Here is a 13,505-nt window from a genome sequence, read left to right on the forward strand (position 1 = left end):
TCTGATTAAAATACTCCCCCAAACTCAATGGAACATTAAACACCATTTAAAAAAAAACCAACACAAAAAACCGAAAATTAAAAAAAAAATAAAAAAAAAAAAAAAAAAAAAAAAAGAACTACTCCAAACTGTTTCCCTTTTATCAGCTTTGAAACTAGCTCATATCACCAACTGTCTTCATTCTTAGTAACCATCTGTCAAATTGTGTCATTTGCATTTCAAAAGTATATTTTATACTGGATAGGTTTTCATTTACCAGGGAAACAGAAATTATGATACAACTACCATGAAATTTGGTGAGAGAAAATATTTTTGCACATAGTTTTCTCTCCTCTGTAAAATATGGGGACATTGGGCATTAGAGGCAGCACAAACCAAATTATATCTGGTTAACATCTGCTTTTGATTATTATGTAACCTAAAGATACAGAATTACAGAGAATTAACTTTACCTGCTGGTGGTTAGCCAGTCTTTGATACTTGCAATATTTCTGCTTGCTTTTGCAATGAAGACAAGCTAAATTGTCTTAAATCTCTTAATCTTCATAAAGATTTTTAGTGAATAAGGTAAGCCTTTTAAATTAAAAGTCTAAAAAGCATTCTTAATTAGAAATTTTAATTCTAATCACATGAAAAAAATTTTTTTGTGGCTGGTTGGTGAAGAACAACCTGTTCAGCCAGTTGGTTTTATGTTGATTGCACAAAGTGTGCAATTGTAACCCAGCAACACACACACAAAAGCCAGAAAATTGAACCAGTGGGTAAAAGAAGACAGCCCATTAGCCCAAGCTGAGTGCTCTGCATGCATGCCTTATATCTCTTTTCCACCTTTCCTGTTTTCTTTTTCTTACAGATTTTCTACCACCTGCAACATAATATCTTGAAACAGGAAAATAAAACACTTGCTCCCAAATATACTGTTTTTTATGCAATAGAAAAAATATATAAAAAATATTAAGTTGACGGTGCTTTAACAAAAGGTTCTGCAAAAGGATAGAAAGGCTTATAGGAATTTTCTAAGTCATCTGTATCTAGAACTACCAGGTAATTGTTGGATAACCTATAGCCTATCTCATAAAAAAGGTTTATTCATTTAGGGTTACATTTCATCTATTGAATTATTTCATCTATTGAAAAAGCTTTTATTTGCTAAAGGATGTACTATAAGCTATAGGGAAAGGATAATGGCTTGAAATTCAGATCTAAATGAAAGAATAAATAACTAGAAATATTGAGTAGGTAGATAACTATAAAAGAATATGCATCCTTCTTATAAATTACTTGAAAAACAATTGCTTATTTAAAGAAAAAATAATAATACCATAAAATAACATTTGTAATACATATGGAAGTAAAGGAACGATAAAGGGGATACCACCACAGATTCCACAGAACTACAAACCACCATCAGATATTACTACAAACAACTCTATGCACATAAACCAGTAAATTTGGAAGAAGTGGATAAATTCCTGGACACTTGCATCCTCCCAAGCCTAAACCAGGAATAAGTCGAAACCCTGAATAGACCAATAACAAGGGCTGAAGTTGAGGCAGCAATTAATAGCCTAACAACCCAAAAAAGCCCAGGTCCAGATGGGTTCACAGCCGAATTCTACCAGACATACAAAGAGGAGCTGGTACCACTCCTGAAACTATTCCAAGCAATCCAAAAAGAGAGAACCCTTCCCAAATTATTTTATGAGACCAACATCATCCTGATACCAAAACCTGGCAGAGACTCAACAAGAAAAGAAAACTTCAGGCCGACGTCCATGATGAACAACAATGCAAAAATCTTCAATAAAACACTGGCAAACTGATTGCAACAGCACATCAAAAAGCTTATCCATCATGATCAAGAAGGCTTCATCCTGGGGATGCAAGGCTGGTTCAACATACACAAGTCTATAAACATAATTCACTACATAAACGAACCAAAGACAAAAACCACATGATTATCTCAATAGATGCAGAGAAGGTCTATGACAAAATTCAACAGCCTTTATGTTAAACACTCTCAACAAACTAGGTATTGACAGGAAGTATCTCAAAATAATAAAAGCTATTTACAACAAACCCACAGCCAATATTATACTGAATGGGCAAAAACTGGAAGCATTCCCTTTGAAATCTGGCACTAGACAAGGATGCCCTCTCTCACCACTTCTATTAAATATACTATTGGAAGTTCTAGCCAGAGCAATCAGGCAAGAAAAAGAAATAAAGGGCATTCAAATAGGAAAGGAGGAAGTCAAATTGTCTCTATTTGCAGATGACATGATTGTATATTTAGAAGACCCCATCATCTCAGCCCCAAATCTCCTTAAATTGATAAGCAACTTCAGCAAAGTCTGAGGATACAAAATCAATGTGCAGAATCACAAACACTCCTATATACCAATAACAGACTTAAAGAGCACCAAATCAAGAATCAACTCCCATTTACAATTGCTACAAAGAGAATAAAATACCTAGGAATACAACTAAGGATGTAAAAGACCTCTTCAAGGAGAACTACAAACCACTGCTCAATGAAATAAGAGAGGACACTAACAGATGGAGAAACATCCCATGCTCATGGTTAGGAAGAATCAATATTGTGAAAATGGCTATACCAACCAAAGTAATTTATGGATTCAACACTATCCCCATCAAGCTTCTTCACAGATCTGGAAAAAACCACCATAAACATTATATGGAACCAAAAGAGAGCCCACATAGCCAAGTCAGTTCTAAGCAAAAAGAACAAAGCTGGAGGCATCAAGCTACCTGACTTCAAACTATACTACAAGGTTACAGCAATCAAAACAGCATGGTACTAGTACAAAAACAGATATATAGACTAATAGAACAGAACAGAGGCCTCAGAGACAATGCCACATATCCAAAACCATCTGATCTTTGACAAACCTGACAAAAACAAGCAATGAGGAAAGGATGCCCTGTTTAATAAATGATGTTGGGAAAACTGGCTAGCCATGTGCAGAAAGCAGAAACTGGACCTCTTTCTGACACCTTACACTAAAATTAACTCCAGATGGATAAAAGATTTAAACATAAGACCTAACACCATAAAAACCCTAGAAGAAAACCTAGGCAAAACCATCCAGGACATAGGCATAGGCAAGGACTTCATGACTAAAATACTAAAAGCATTGGCAACAAAAGCCAAAATAGACAAATGGGATCTAATTAAACTCCAGAGCTTCTGTACAGCAAAAGAAACAATCATTAGAGTGAGCCAGTAACCAAGAGAATGGAGAAAATTTTTTGCAATCTACCCATCTGACAAAGGGCTGATATTCAGGATCTACAAAGAACTAAAACAGATTTACAAGAAAAAAACAAACAAGCCCATTCAAAAGTGGGTGAAGGATATGAACAGACACTTTTCAAAAGAAGACATATATGAGGCCAACAAACATATGAAAAAATGCTCATCATCACTGGTCATTAGAGAAATGCAAACCAAAACTACGTTGAGATACCATCTCACGCCAGTTAGAATGGCGATCATTAAAAAATCTGGAGGCAACAGATGCTGGAGAGGATGTGGAGAAATAGGAACACTTTTACACTGTTGGTGGGAGTGTAAATTAGTTCAACCATTGTGGAAGACAGTGTGATGATTCCTCAAGAACCTAGACATAGAAATTCCATTTGACCCAGCAATCCCATTACTGGGTATATAACCAAAGGATTATAAATCATTCCATTATAAGGACACATGCACACGAATGTTCATTGCAGCACTGTTTACAATAGCAAAGACTTGTAACCAACACAAATACCCATCGATGATAGACTGGACATGGAAAATGTGGTACATATACACCATAGAATACTATGTGGCCATAAAATGATGAGTTTGTGTCCTTTGTGGGGACATGGATGAACCTGGAAACTATCATTCTCAGCAAACTGACACTAGAACAGAAAATCAAACACCTCATGTTCTCACTCATAGGCAGGTATTGAACAATGAGAACACATGGACACAGGGAGGGGAGCATTACACATTGGGGTTTTTGTGGGGGACTAGGGGAAGGACAGTGTGGGGTAGGGAGTTGAGGAGGGATAACATGGGGAGAAATGCCAGATATAGGTGATGGGGAGGAAGGCAGCAAACCACATTGCCATGTATGTACCTATGCAACAATCCTGCATGTTCTTCACATGTATCACAAAACCTCAAATGCAATAAAAAAAAGTAAAGGTTATAACAACAATTGCACAAAAATTGAATTTATGGCTAAATGAAAGTATACTCTTGTAATAGGTAACATTATTAAATTTGTGAAGTGAGGGGTGTAAAGTGTCATGATAGGCTGATTAATGGTCTCCTAGAGTTGCCTACATCCTAATCCATGAAATCCATGAATATGTTATCCTACAAGGGACTTTAAAGTTGTGATTCAGTTAAGAATTTTGATTTAGGGAAATTATTTTAGATTTTTTTGGGTGGGCCCAACGAAATCACAAGCGTTCTTAAATTCCTCCTTTTAATAATGCTGGTGATTTTTATCATTAATGGGCATTTGGGTTGGTTCCAGGTCTTTGCTATTGTAAACAGTGCCACAATGAACATAAGTGTGCATGTGTCTTTATAACAGAATGATTTATAATCCTTTGGGTGTATACCCAGTAATGGGATTGCTGGGTCAAATGGTATTTCTGGTTCTAGATCCTTGAGGAGTCGCCACACTATCTTCCACAATGGTTGAACTAATTTACACTCCCACCCAAAGTGTAAAAGTGTTTCTATTTCTCCATATCGTCTCCAGAATCTGTCATTTCCTTTTTAATGATTGCCATTCTAACTGGTGTGAGATGGTATCCCCTTCTGGTTTTGATTTCGTTTACATTTTCCTGGTAAATATTCCTCTATCATTTTATTTTGAGCCTATGTGTGTCTTTGCATGTGAGATGGGTCTCCTGAATATAGCACACCAATGGGTCTTGACTCTTTATCCAATTTGCCAGTCTGTGTCTTTTAATTGGGGCATTTAGCCGATTTACATTTAAGGTTAATATTGTTATGCATGAATTTTGTCCTGTCATTATAATGCTAGTTGGTTATTTTGCCCATTAGTTGACGTAGTTTCTTCATCGTGTTAATGGTCTTTACTATTTGGTATGTTTTTGCAGTGGCTGGTACTGGTTGTTCCTTTCCATGTTTACTGCTTCCTTCAGTAGCTCTTGTAAGGCATGCCTGGTGGTGACAAAATCTTTCCGCATTTGCTTATCTGTAAAGGATTTTATTTCTCCTTCACTTATGAAACTTAGTTTGGCTGGATATGAAATTCTGGGTTGAAAATTCTTTTCTTTAAGAATGCTGAATATTGGCCCCCACTCTCTTCTGGCCTGTAGGGTTTCTGTAGAGACATCCACTGAATCTGATGGGTTTCCCTTTGTGGGTAACCCGACCTTTCTCTCTGGCTGTCCTTAACAGTTTTTTCCTCTTTTCAATGTTGGTGAATCTGACAATTATGTGTCTTGGGGTTGCTCTTCTCAAGGAATATCTTTGTGGTATTCCCTATATTTCCTGAATTTGAATGTTGGCCTGCCTTGTTAGGTTGGGCAAGTTCTCCTGGATAATATTCTGAAGAGCGTTTTCCAACTTGGTTTCGTTCTCCCTGTCACTTTCAGGTACACCAATGAAATGTAGGTTTGGTCTTTGCCAATAGTTCCATATTTCTTGGGGGCTTTGTTTGTTCCTGTTCATTCTATTTTCTCTAATCTGGTCTTCAAACTTTGTTTCATTAAATTGATCTTCAATTCCTGATATCCTTTTTTCCACTTGATCAGTTCAGCTATTGATACTTGGGTATGCTTCATGAAGTTCTCATGTTGTGTTTTTCAGTTCCATCAGGTCATTTACATTCTTCTCTGAACGGGTTGTTCTAGTTAGCAATTTCTCTAACCTTTTTTTGAGGTTCTTAGCTTCATTGCATTGTGTTAGAACATGCTCCTTTAGCTCAGAGGAGTTTGTTATTATCTACCTTTTGAAGCCTACTTCTGCCCATTTGTCAAACTCATTCTCCATCCAGTTTTGTTCCCTTGCTGGCAAGTAGCTGCAATTCTTTGGAGGAAAAGAGGTGTCCTGGTTTTTTTTTTTTTTTTTTAATTTTCAGCCTTTTTTCACTGGTTTTTCCTCATCTTTGTGGATTTATCTACCTTTGTTCTGTGTTGTTGGTGACCTTCAGATGTGATTTATGTGTGTATGTCCTTTTTGTTGATGTTGATGTTATTTCTCTTTGTTAGTTTTCCTTCTAACCGTCAGGCCCCACTGCTGCAGGTCTGCTGGAGTTTGCTGGAGGTGCACTTCAGACCCTATTTGCCTGGGTATCACCAGTGGAGGCTGTAGAACAGCATAGATTGCTGCCTGTTCCTTCCTCTGGAAGCTTCACCCCAGAGGGGTACCCACTAGCTGCCAGCCAGAGCTCTCCTGTATGAGGTGTCTGTCGACCCCTACTCGGAAGCGTCTCCCAGTCAGGAGGCACAGGGGTCAGGGGCCCACTTGAGAGGGCAATGCATCCCTTAGCAGAGCTTGAGAGCTGTTCTGGGAGACCTGCTACTCTCTTTAGAGCCAGCAGACAGGAATGTTTAAGTTTGCTGAAGCTGCACCCATATCCCCCTCTTGCCCCAGGTTCTCTGTCCCAGGGAGATGGCAGTTTTATTTATAAGCCGCTGACTGGGCTGCTGCCTTTCTTTCAGAGATGCCCTGCCCAGTAAGGAGGGATCTAGAGAGGCATTCTGGCTACAGTAGCTTTTCCTCAATTTTTTTGGAATGGTTTCAGCGGGAATGGTTCCAGTTCTTCTTTGAACATCTGGTAGAATTCAGCTTTGCATCTATCTACTCCTGGTCTTTTTATGGTTGGTAGGCTATTTATTACTGCCTCATTTTCAGAGCTCATTATTTCAATTTCAGAGCTATTCAGGGATGTGCCTTGGGGTTGCCGTTCTTGAGGAATATCTTTGTGGTGTTCTCTGTATTTCCTGGATTTGAATGTTGGCCTGCCTTGCTAGGTTGAGGAAGTTCTCCTGGATGATATCCTGAAGAGTATTTTCCAACTTGGTTTCATTCTCCCTGACACATTCATGTACACTGACCAAACATAGATTAGGTCTTTTCACATAATTCCATGTTTCTTGGAGAGTTTGGTCTTTTCTTTTTACTCTTTTTTCTCTCTCTTACCTTCTCATTTTATTTCATTGAGTTGATCTTCAATCTCTGATATCCTTTCTTCTGCTTCATCAATTTGGCTATTGAAACTTGTGTATGCTACACAAAGTTCTTGTGCTGTGTTTTTAAGCTCCATCAAGTTGTTTATGTTCTTCTCCAAGTTGGTTTATTCTAGTTAGCATTTCATCTAACGTTTTGTTAAGGTTCTTAGTTTCTTTGCATTGGGTTAGAACTTGTTCCTTTAGCTCAGACAAGTTTGTTATTAATCACCTTCTGTAGCCTGCTTCTGTCAATTTATCAAACTCATTCTCCATCCAGTTTTGTTCCCTTGCTGGTGAGGACATATGATCCATTGGAGGAGAAGAGGTGCTCTGGTGTTTGGTGATTTCATCCTTTTTGCACTGGTTTCTTCCCATCTTCATGGATTTAACTACCTTTGGTCTTTGAAGCTGGTGACTTTTGGATGGGGTCTCTGAGTGGATGTCCTTTCTGTTGATGTTGAAGCTATTTCTCTCTGTTTTTAAATTTTTCTCCTAACAGTCAGGAGCCTCTGCTGCAGGTCTGCTGGAGTTTGCTTTAGGTCTACTCCAGACCCTGTTTGCCTGAGAATCACCCATGGAGGATGCAGAATAGCAAGGATTGTTGCTTGTTCCTCCTCTGGTAGCTTAATCCCAGAAAGGGACCCTCCAGATGTCAGCCAGAGCTCTCCTGTATGAGGTGTCTCTTTGGATATACGGTAGCCAGAGAGCCACTTGAGGAGGCCATCTGTCCCTTTTCAGAGCTCAAGTGCTGTGCTGAGAGCTCCATTGCTCCCTTCAGAGCTGTTAGACAGGGAAGTTTAGGTCTGCTGAAGTGGGACTCACAACTACCCCTTTTCCTAGGTGCTCTGACCCAGGAAGTTGGGACTTTATTTATAAATTCCTGACACGCTGCTGCCTTTTTTCAGAGATGCCCTGCCCAGAAAGAATGTCTAGTTACACTCTGCCTACAGAGGTCTTGCTGAGCTGCCTGAGGCTCTGCTCATCTCCTGTGTAAAGTTTCTTGTGATTTTTTTTCTTAGTTAGAACTGCCTCGGTAATGGCAGACACCTCTTCCCCCATCAAGCTCGACTGTATACTCAAGGACTGAGATAAAATTAAAAATAAAAATAGGCAGATGAGAACAGAGCAGAATAGATAAAAATGTATTGAGGGACCACAACTTTGATTCTCACTTTATCATTATTTATTGGTGTGGTTTACCTAAAAGCATTAATATATATAAAGATTTTGACTTAACATCTCTTCTCAATCTAAAATTTTATTGTTCACTTATTTTTTTCATTCATTCATTCACTCATTTATTTTGTAATTCAAGTCATGTGAAGGCACTGTGCTCATCATGAAGGGTACCAGGCAGGATGAGGTCATCGGGTTGTTCTTTGTGGAATTTATATTCTAGTCCTTCTTTCCTTTCTGGCCATTAAAAACAATAACAATAGGTGAACACATTGTGAAATAATTTGTTGTTTTTTATGAGAATCTATGAACTGGATGTAAAAGACAAGAACATTCTTAAACTTAGGGAGATTATTGTCCATACTTCTTAGGAATGATAGCTAGGGATCATTGACCCAGGGCAGACTGCCCACAGTACATCTTCCCCATTTTAATAATCTTCTGTGGCCCCTACATCCTGAGTCTAGTAGCTGTCTTCTTAGTTTTGAAAAGAAAGATAAACTATGAGATATTTTTCTCCCTCTTATGAATTCTAAATAAATGAAACCTGGGTGGATACCTTGCTATCCAAAGGGCATACATTCTGTCACATTCACATATTCACATGTAATGCTTCTATACATTTGTCCCAGCAATTTTCTCATAAATTTGTCAAGAAAAGTGAATAAGAAGGTATACAACTCCAACCTGTCATACATCAGAATTTCAAGGTAACTGTTCTAGAGAAATGGAAACAATGTTAAGCATCAAAATTTCAGAGTGGAAGACAAGTTAATTTAATTCCATGTCACTAAAGATAATGTTATTAACCATCAAACAGTTTTGCTAGCTGACTTTTAACACAGTTTTAAAGTTGAACTAACTCAATTCTATCAGAGTTTGGGGCAAGTTTATATAAAAGTCAAATCAAGGACAGACAGGCAGGTAGCAATATTCAAATACATGCAAAATATCAAGTGAAATTGATAATTGAGATTGAATATAGAAATGAACTTAGAATCATAGACCAGAAGGGGCTATTAGAGGTAATCTGATTCAATTTTTAGTGAAGCAGGCAAAAGATTCAAAAAACCATCTTTTCCATTAAGAAGACAATTCTACCCCACCCCCATACCCTGCCACCATCACCACAATTTGCACTAAAAAAAAAATGTAATTCTTAGTGTATAATTTTATATGTCAGAAATAAAAACAATGACTGTGGTTAAATAAAATACAGATATTAGGAAATTTAGTTGCTTAACTCTGCTATATTTTACTCTGCCTTTGTTAGAAAGATATAAGAAATCCTTGACTGTGTGGGCAGAAAGAAACATATTTCTGTATTCAGAGAAAGAGTTACAAATAGTAACTTTTTTGTTCACAAAAGAAACAAAGCACATGTTCATTTAATAATATTTGACAAAAAAGAAACATAGTGCCTCTGAGATGTGACCACTGAAACATTTGGTATGTTTCCTTTCACCTTTTTTCCCCCTATGTATCTATTTTATATAGTTGAACTCATACCATTTAAATTCTGCTTAGTATTAAGTTGGGAAGTGCAGGGTATGTGAGAGGTGACAGTCTATGAGAATGGACCATAGGCCACATAGCATGTCTAACAGGACAGATGATTTTGGCTTGGGTCAGACCACAGAGAAACTCAAACACCACACCACTGAGGAAACATTGTACAGTATCCTGAGGTATGCCTTAAATTGAGAAGATTGCAACATCTCTTCTGTTCTGCCCTGCTTTCTGAATGCTGACTTGGAGGCAAGGACTCTCTAGGGTCACCTATGCAGCAATCAATTATTAACCTATAGAGAAAGTGGGCTTGTAATATTACTTGTCTGCAGAGCTTGTTATACAATAGTTCATTCATTTACCCTGGCACAGGTTCCTGCATGATGGACCTCAAGATTATTCAAATAATGTTCTAGAGCAGAACTTCTATTTATTCCAAACTACATAAACTCTGCACTTCCTTTCCTAGGGCAAATACAATATGAGAGGGTATAGTGCTGTCATTTTTGGAGGCCTATTCAGTAGCCCAATAAAACGTGTCCTAATTTTCAGCAAAGTTCTTCAATGGGTCATTTTAAGGTTTTTTTCTCTCATAATCTGGCATACAATAATTCCCTAATAAATGCTTCTACCAAATGCAGAGAGATAATTAAATTATTAATGAAATTAGAATTTTAAAAAGTCATTACCATAGTTTTGTTTTGATTTTGAAAATAATCAGATTGAAAACTCTAACTGGTCACAATTACAAAACAATATTGTATGCACCATGTTCTTTACAAATTTCATTTGTTCCATTAAAGTTGTATTTAGGAGATATATTTTTGATATAGATTAATGGTTTCATTTAAGGTTGTTATGGCTTGATCTTTTTTATTATTATTATTTGTTTGTTTTGAGACAAGGTCTCACTCTGTCACCCAGGCTGGATGCAGTGGCAGAATCTTGACTCACCACAACCTCCACCTCCCAGGCTCAAGCGATTCTTCTACCTCAGCCTCCCAAGGAGATGGGACCATGGCATGTGCCACCATGCCTGGCTAATTTTTTTAATTTTTGGTACAGCCGGGGTTTCACCATGTTGCCCAAGCTACTTGAACTCCTGAGCTCAAAAAATTCACCTGCTTTGGCCTCCCAAAGTGCTGGGATTACAGGTGTGAGCCACTGTGCCTGGCCAGCTTGAGCATTTCTTATGCTTCTAAATATATCTGAGTCAACAAACAAAGCATATTTTACTTTCCATTATATTTGTATAAGTACTTTTCAGGAAAAGTCAGCAAGCTCTATCCTGACTACCTTCATCAATATGCAGGAAAAAGGCGCTCATAGGAGCACTTTTAAGTGAACAATAGAAGGAAGCTACTTACTGAAATAGAGAGGCTTAAATGAATGTAATGCTGCACAGAAGCTACTGTTACTTAAAGAATAGCATTTTTTCATGGTCCGAGGATACATAATATGTAATTTTTTACTGACATTTCAAGTACCAACTTTCCTGCATAATCAACTCAGTTTCATTCTTAAGCTGCAGCTAAGTCTATTATTAATATATATCATATGTATATGCAACAGAGTGGCTCTTAATTTGTTTTTTCCTGGTACAGATATATTCCTTCAGTGTTTTGTTGTAATATTCTCACATTGCCAACCAACCAATCAATTAAAAAAACCATTACTTGAGCTGTGTTTACTCCAGGGGGTCTGAATTGCTCTAAATCCTTTCTCTAGGGTGTCTTTGAAATCATCTTGCTATAAAATAGCTTTGGTTCTATTCAAAAAATAATTTTAGTTCCAGAAACTATTAATTGGCAGGAATCTACCCATCAAAGCTCTAAGACTTTCACAGGTGCTAGAACCAACCCACAGGATAAGAGTAAGATTGACATTTAATAGTAAAATTTCACAAATACTAATTCTATTTAGTAGTCCTTCTAGGGAGCCATTTATCATTTTATTTTTTAATCCTGGTAAATAGAGGGAAGCTACACACAAGATACAGATAAAAGCATCAGGAAGCCCAAATCAAATTGAGAAACTACATTCATTTCTACATTTTGCATGAAACTTAATTGGCAACACTCATCAATGAGAAGAATTATGTTGCAAGTTAGTTTTGATCATTACATGTTGAATCTGTAAGACTTGATAAATTATTCTTTTCTATTTTCATTTGATGCATCACATAATTAGGTTTAATTAAAAGGGCATCATGAATTTGAAGAGTTTTAATTACAGGTATTTTACTCTTCGAAAGAACAGAGCGTGGAGTTAGGAAAAATGAGTGGAAGTTATACAAAGTTGGACTTTTGTCTCAATGTAGAGAAATATCTTCTAACAATTACAGCTATTAAGAAAATGAATATAGACTGACTTCTAAGGAGTAAATTTCCTGAGTTTGGAAATGCCAATCAATGACCGGATGAACACTTACCAGTGATGTTGTGGGTGGAATTCTTACTTTGGAAAATCTAGTTAAATGGCTCCATGCACCCAGTGTTCCAGAAAGGCTAAGAAATATGCATAACCATAAACAAAATTGGTCATGTACTCTGTCTTGAATGCCCTTTTTTCTTGACCTTTTACTCTTCTATTAAGACCCAGTTTAATTGCACCCTTCCTTTTCAGTAAAGTGTTTTCTCTTTTGTATTTTTATAGAACTTTGATGAATACATATAAAATTCTTATTGAAAAAATTATATACTTGTACTGTCTCTCCTGCTAGACTTTGGAGCCCTGGAAAGTAGTGCCTACATTGTATGTGTGTCTGTATTTCTAACATTTAGCACAATGCTAGCATATCATTTGCACTTCATAATGGCTACCAACACAAAGCCACTGCAAATATAGTGCTAGGGCTATACATATTCTACAAAATTTTATATACATTTCTTGAGGTAGGTTTTCTTTGCATTTCATTGAGGAGAAAACTGAAGCTCAAATTTTGCCAAAATTACCACATTAAATAAATGGCAGGAGCCCTGGAATCTGAATTTAGGCAGACATAGTAGCTGAATTCCGATACCATTCATTATTTCCACTTCCAAAGCTAGCTTCATTAAACTACTCTCTGCTCTAAGATACTGTGAGTCTCACTTTGGGTTTTGATATAGTTTAAATATTTGTCCCCTCTGAATCTCATGTTGAAATGTGATTCCTGATGGAGATAGGGCTTGCTGTAAGACGTTTGGGTCATGGGGGTGGATCCCTCATGAATGGCTTGGTGCTCTCCCCATGGTAATGAATGAATTCTCTCTTTGAGTCAACACAAGAGCTAGTTGTTTTAAAGACTCCAGCAGCTCACCTCCTTCTCTCTTGCTCCCTCTCACTATGAGATATGCTTATTGCCTTCTGTCATGATTGTAAGCTTCCCAAGGGCTCACCAGAAGCCAAGCAGATGTTGATGCCATGCCTGTACACCCTGTAGAATCATGAGCCATATAAACCCCTTTTCTTTGTATTACCCAGCCACAGGTATTCCTTTATAGCAATGCAAATGGATTAATATAGATTTCAACTAATTAAAACTTTCAGAAACCTCATGAATCTTCTGGGGAGATCAAGTGAAACTGATCTGGAACAATTTGACTTTT

Source organism: Sapajus apella, unplaced genomic scaffold, assembly GCF_009761245.1.
Source record: "Sapajus apella isolate SASKATOON/1434 unplaced genomic scaffold, GSC_monkey_1.0 scaffold66, whole genome shotgun sequence".
Classification (NCBI taxonomy): domain Eukaryota; kingdom Metazoa; phylum Chordata; class Mammalia; order Primates; family Cebidae; genus Sapajus; species Sapajus apella.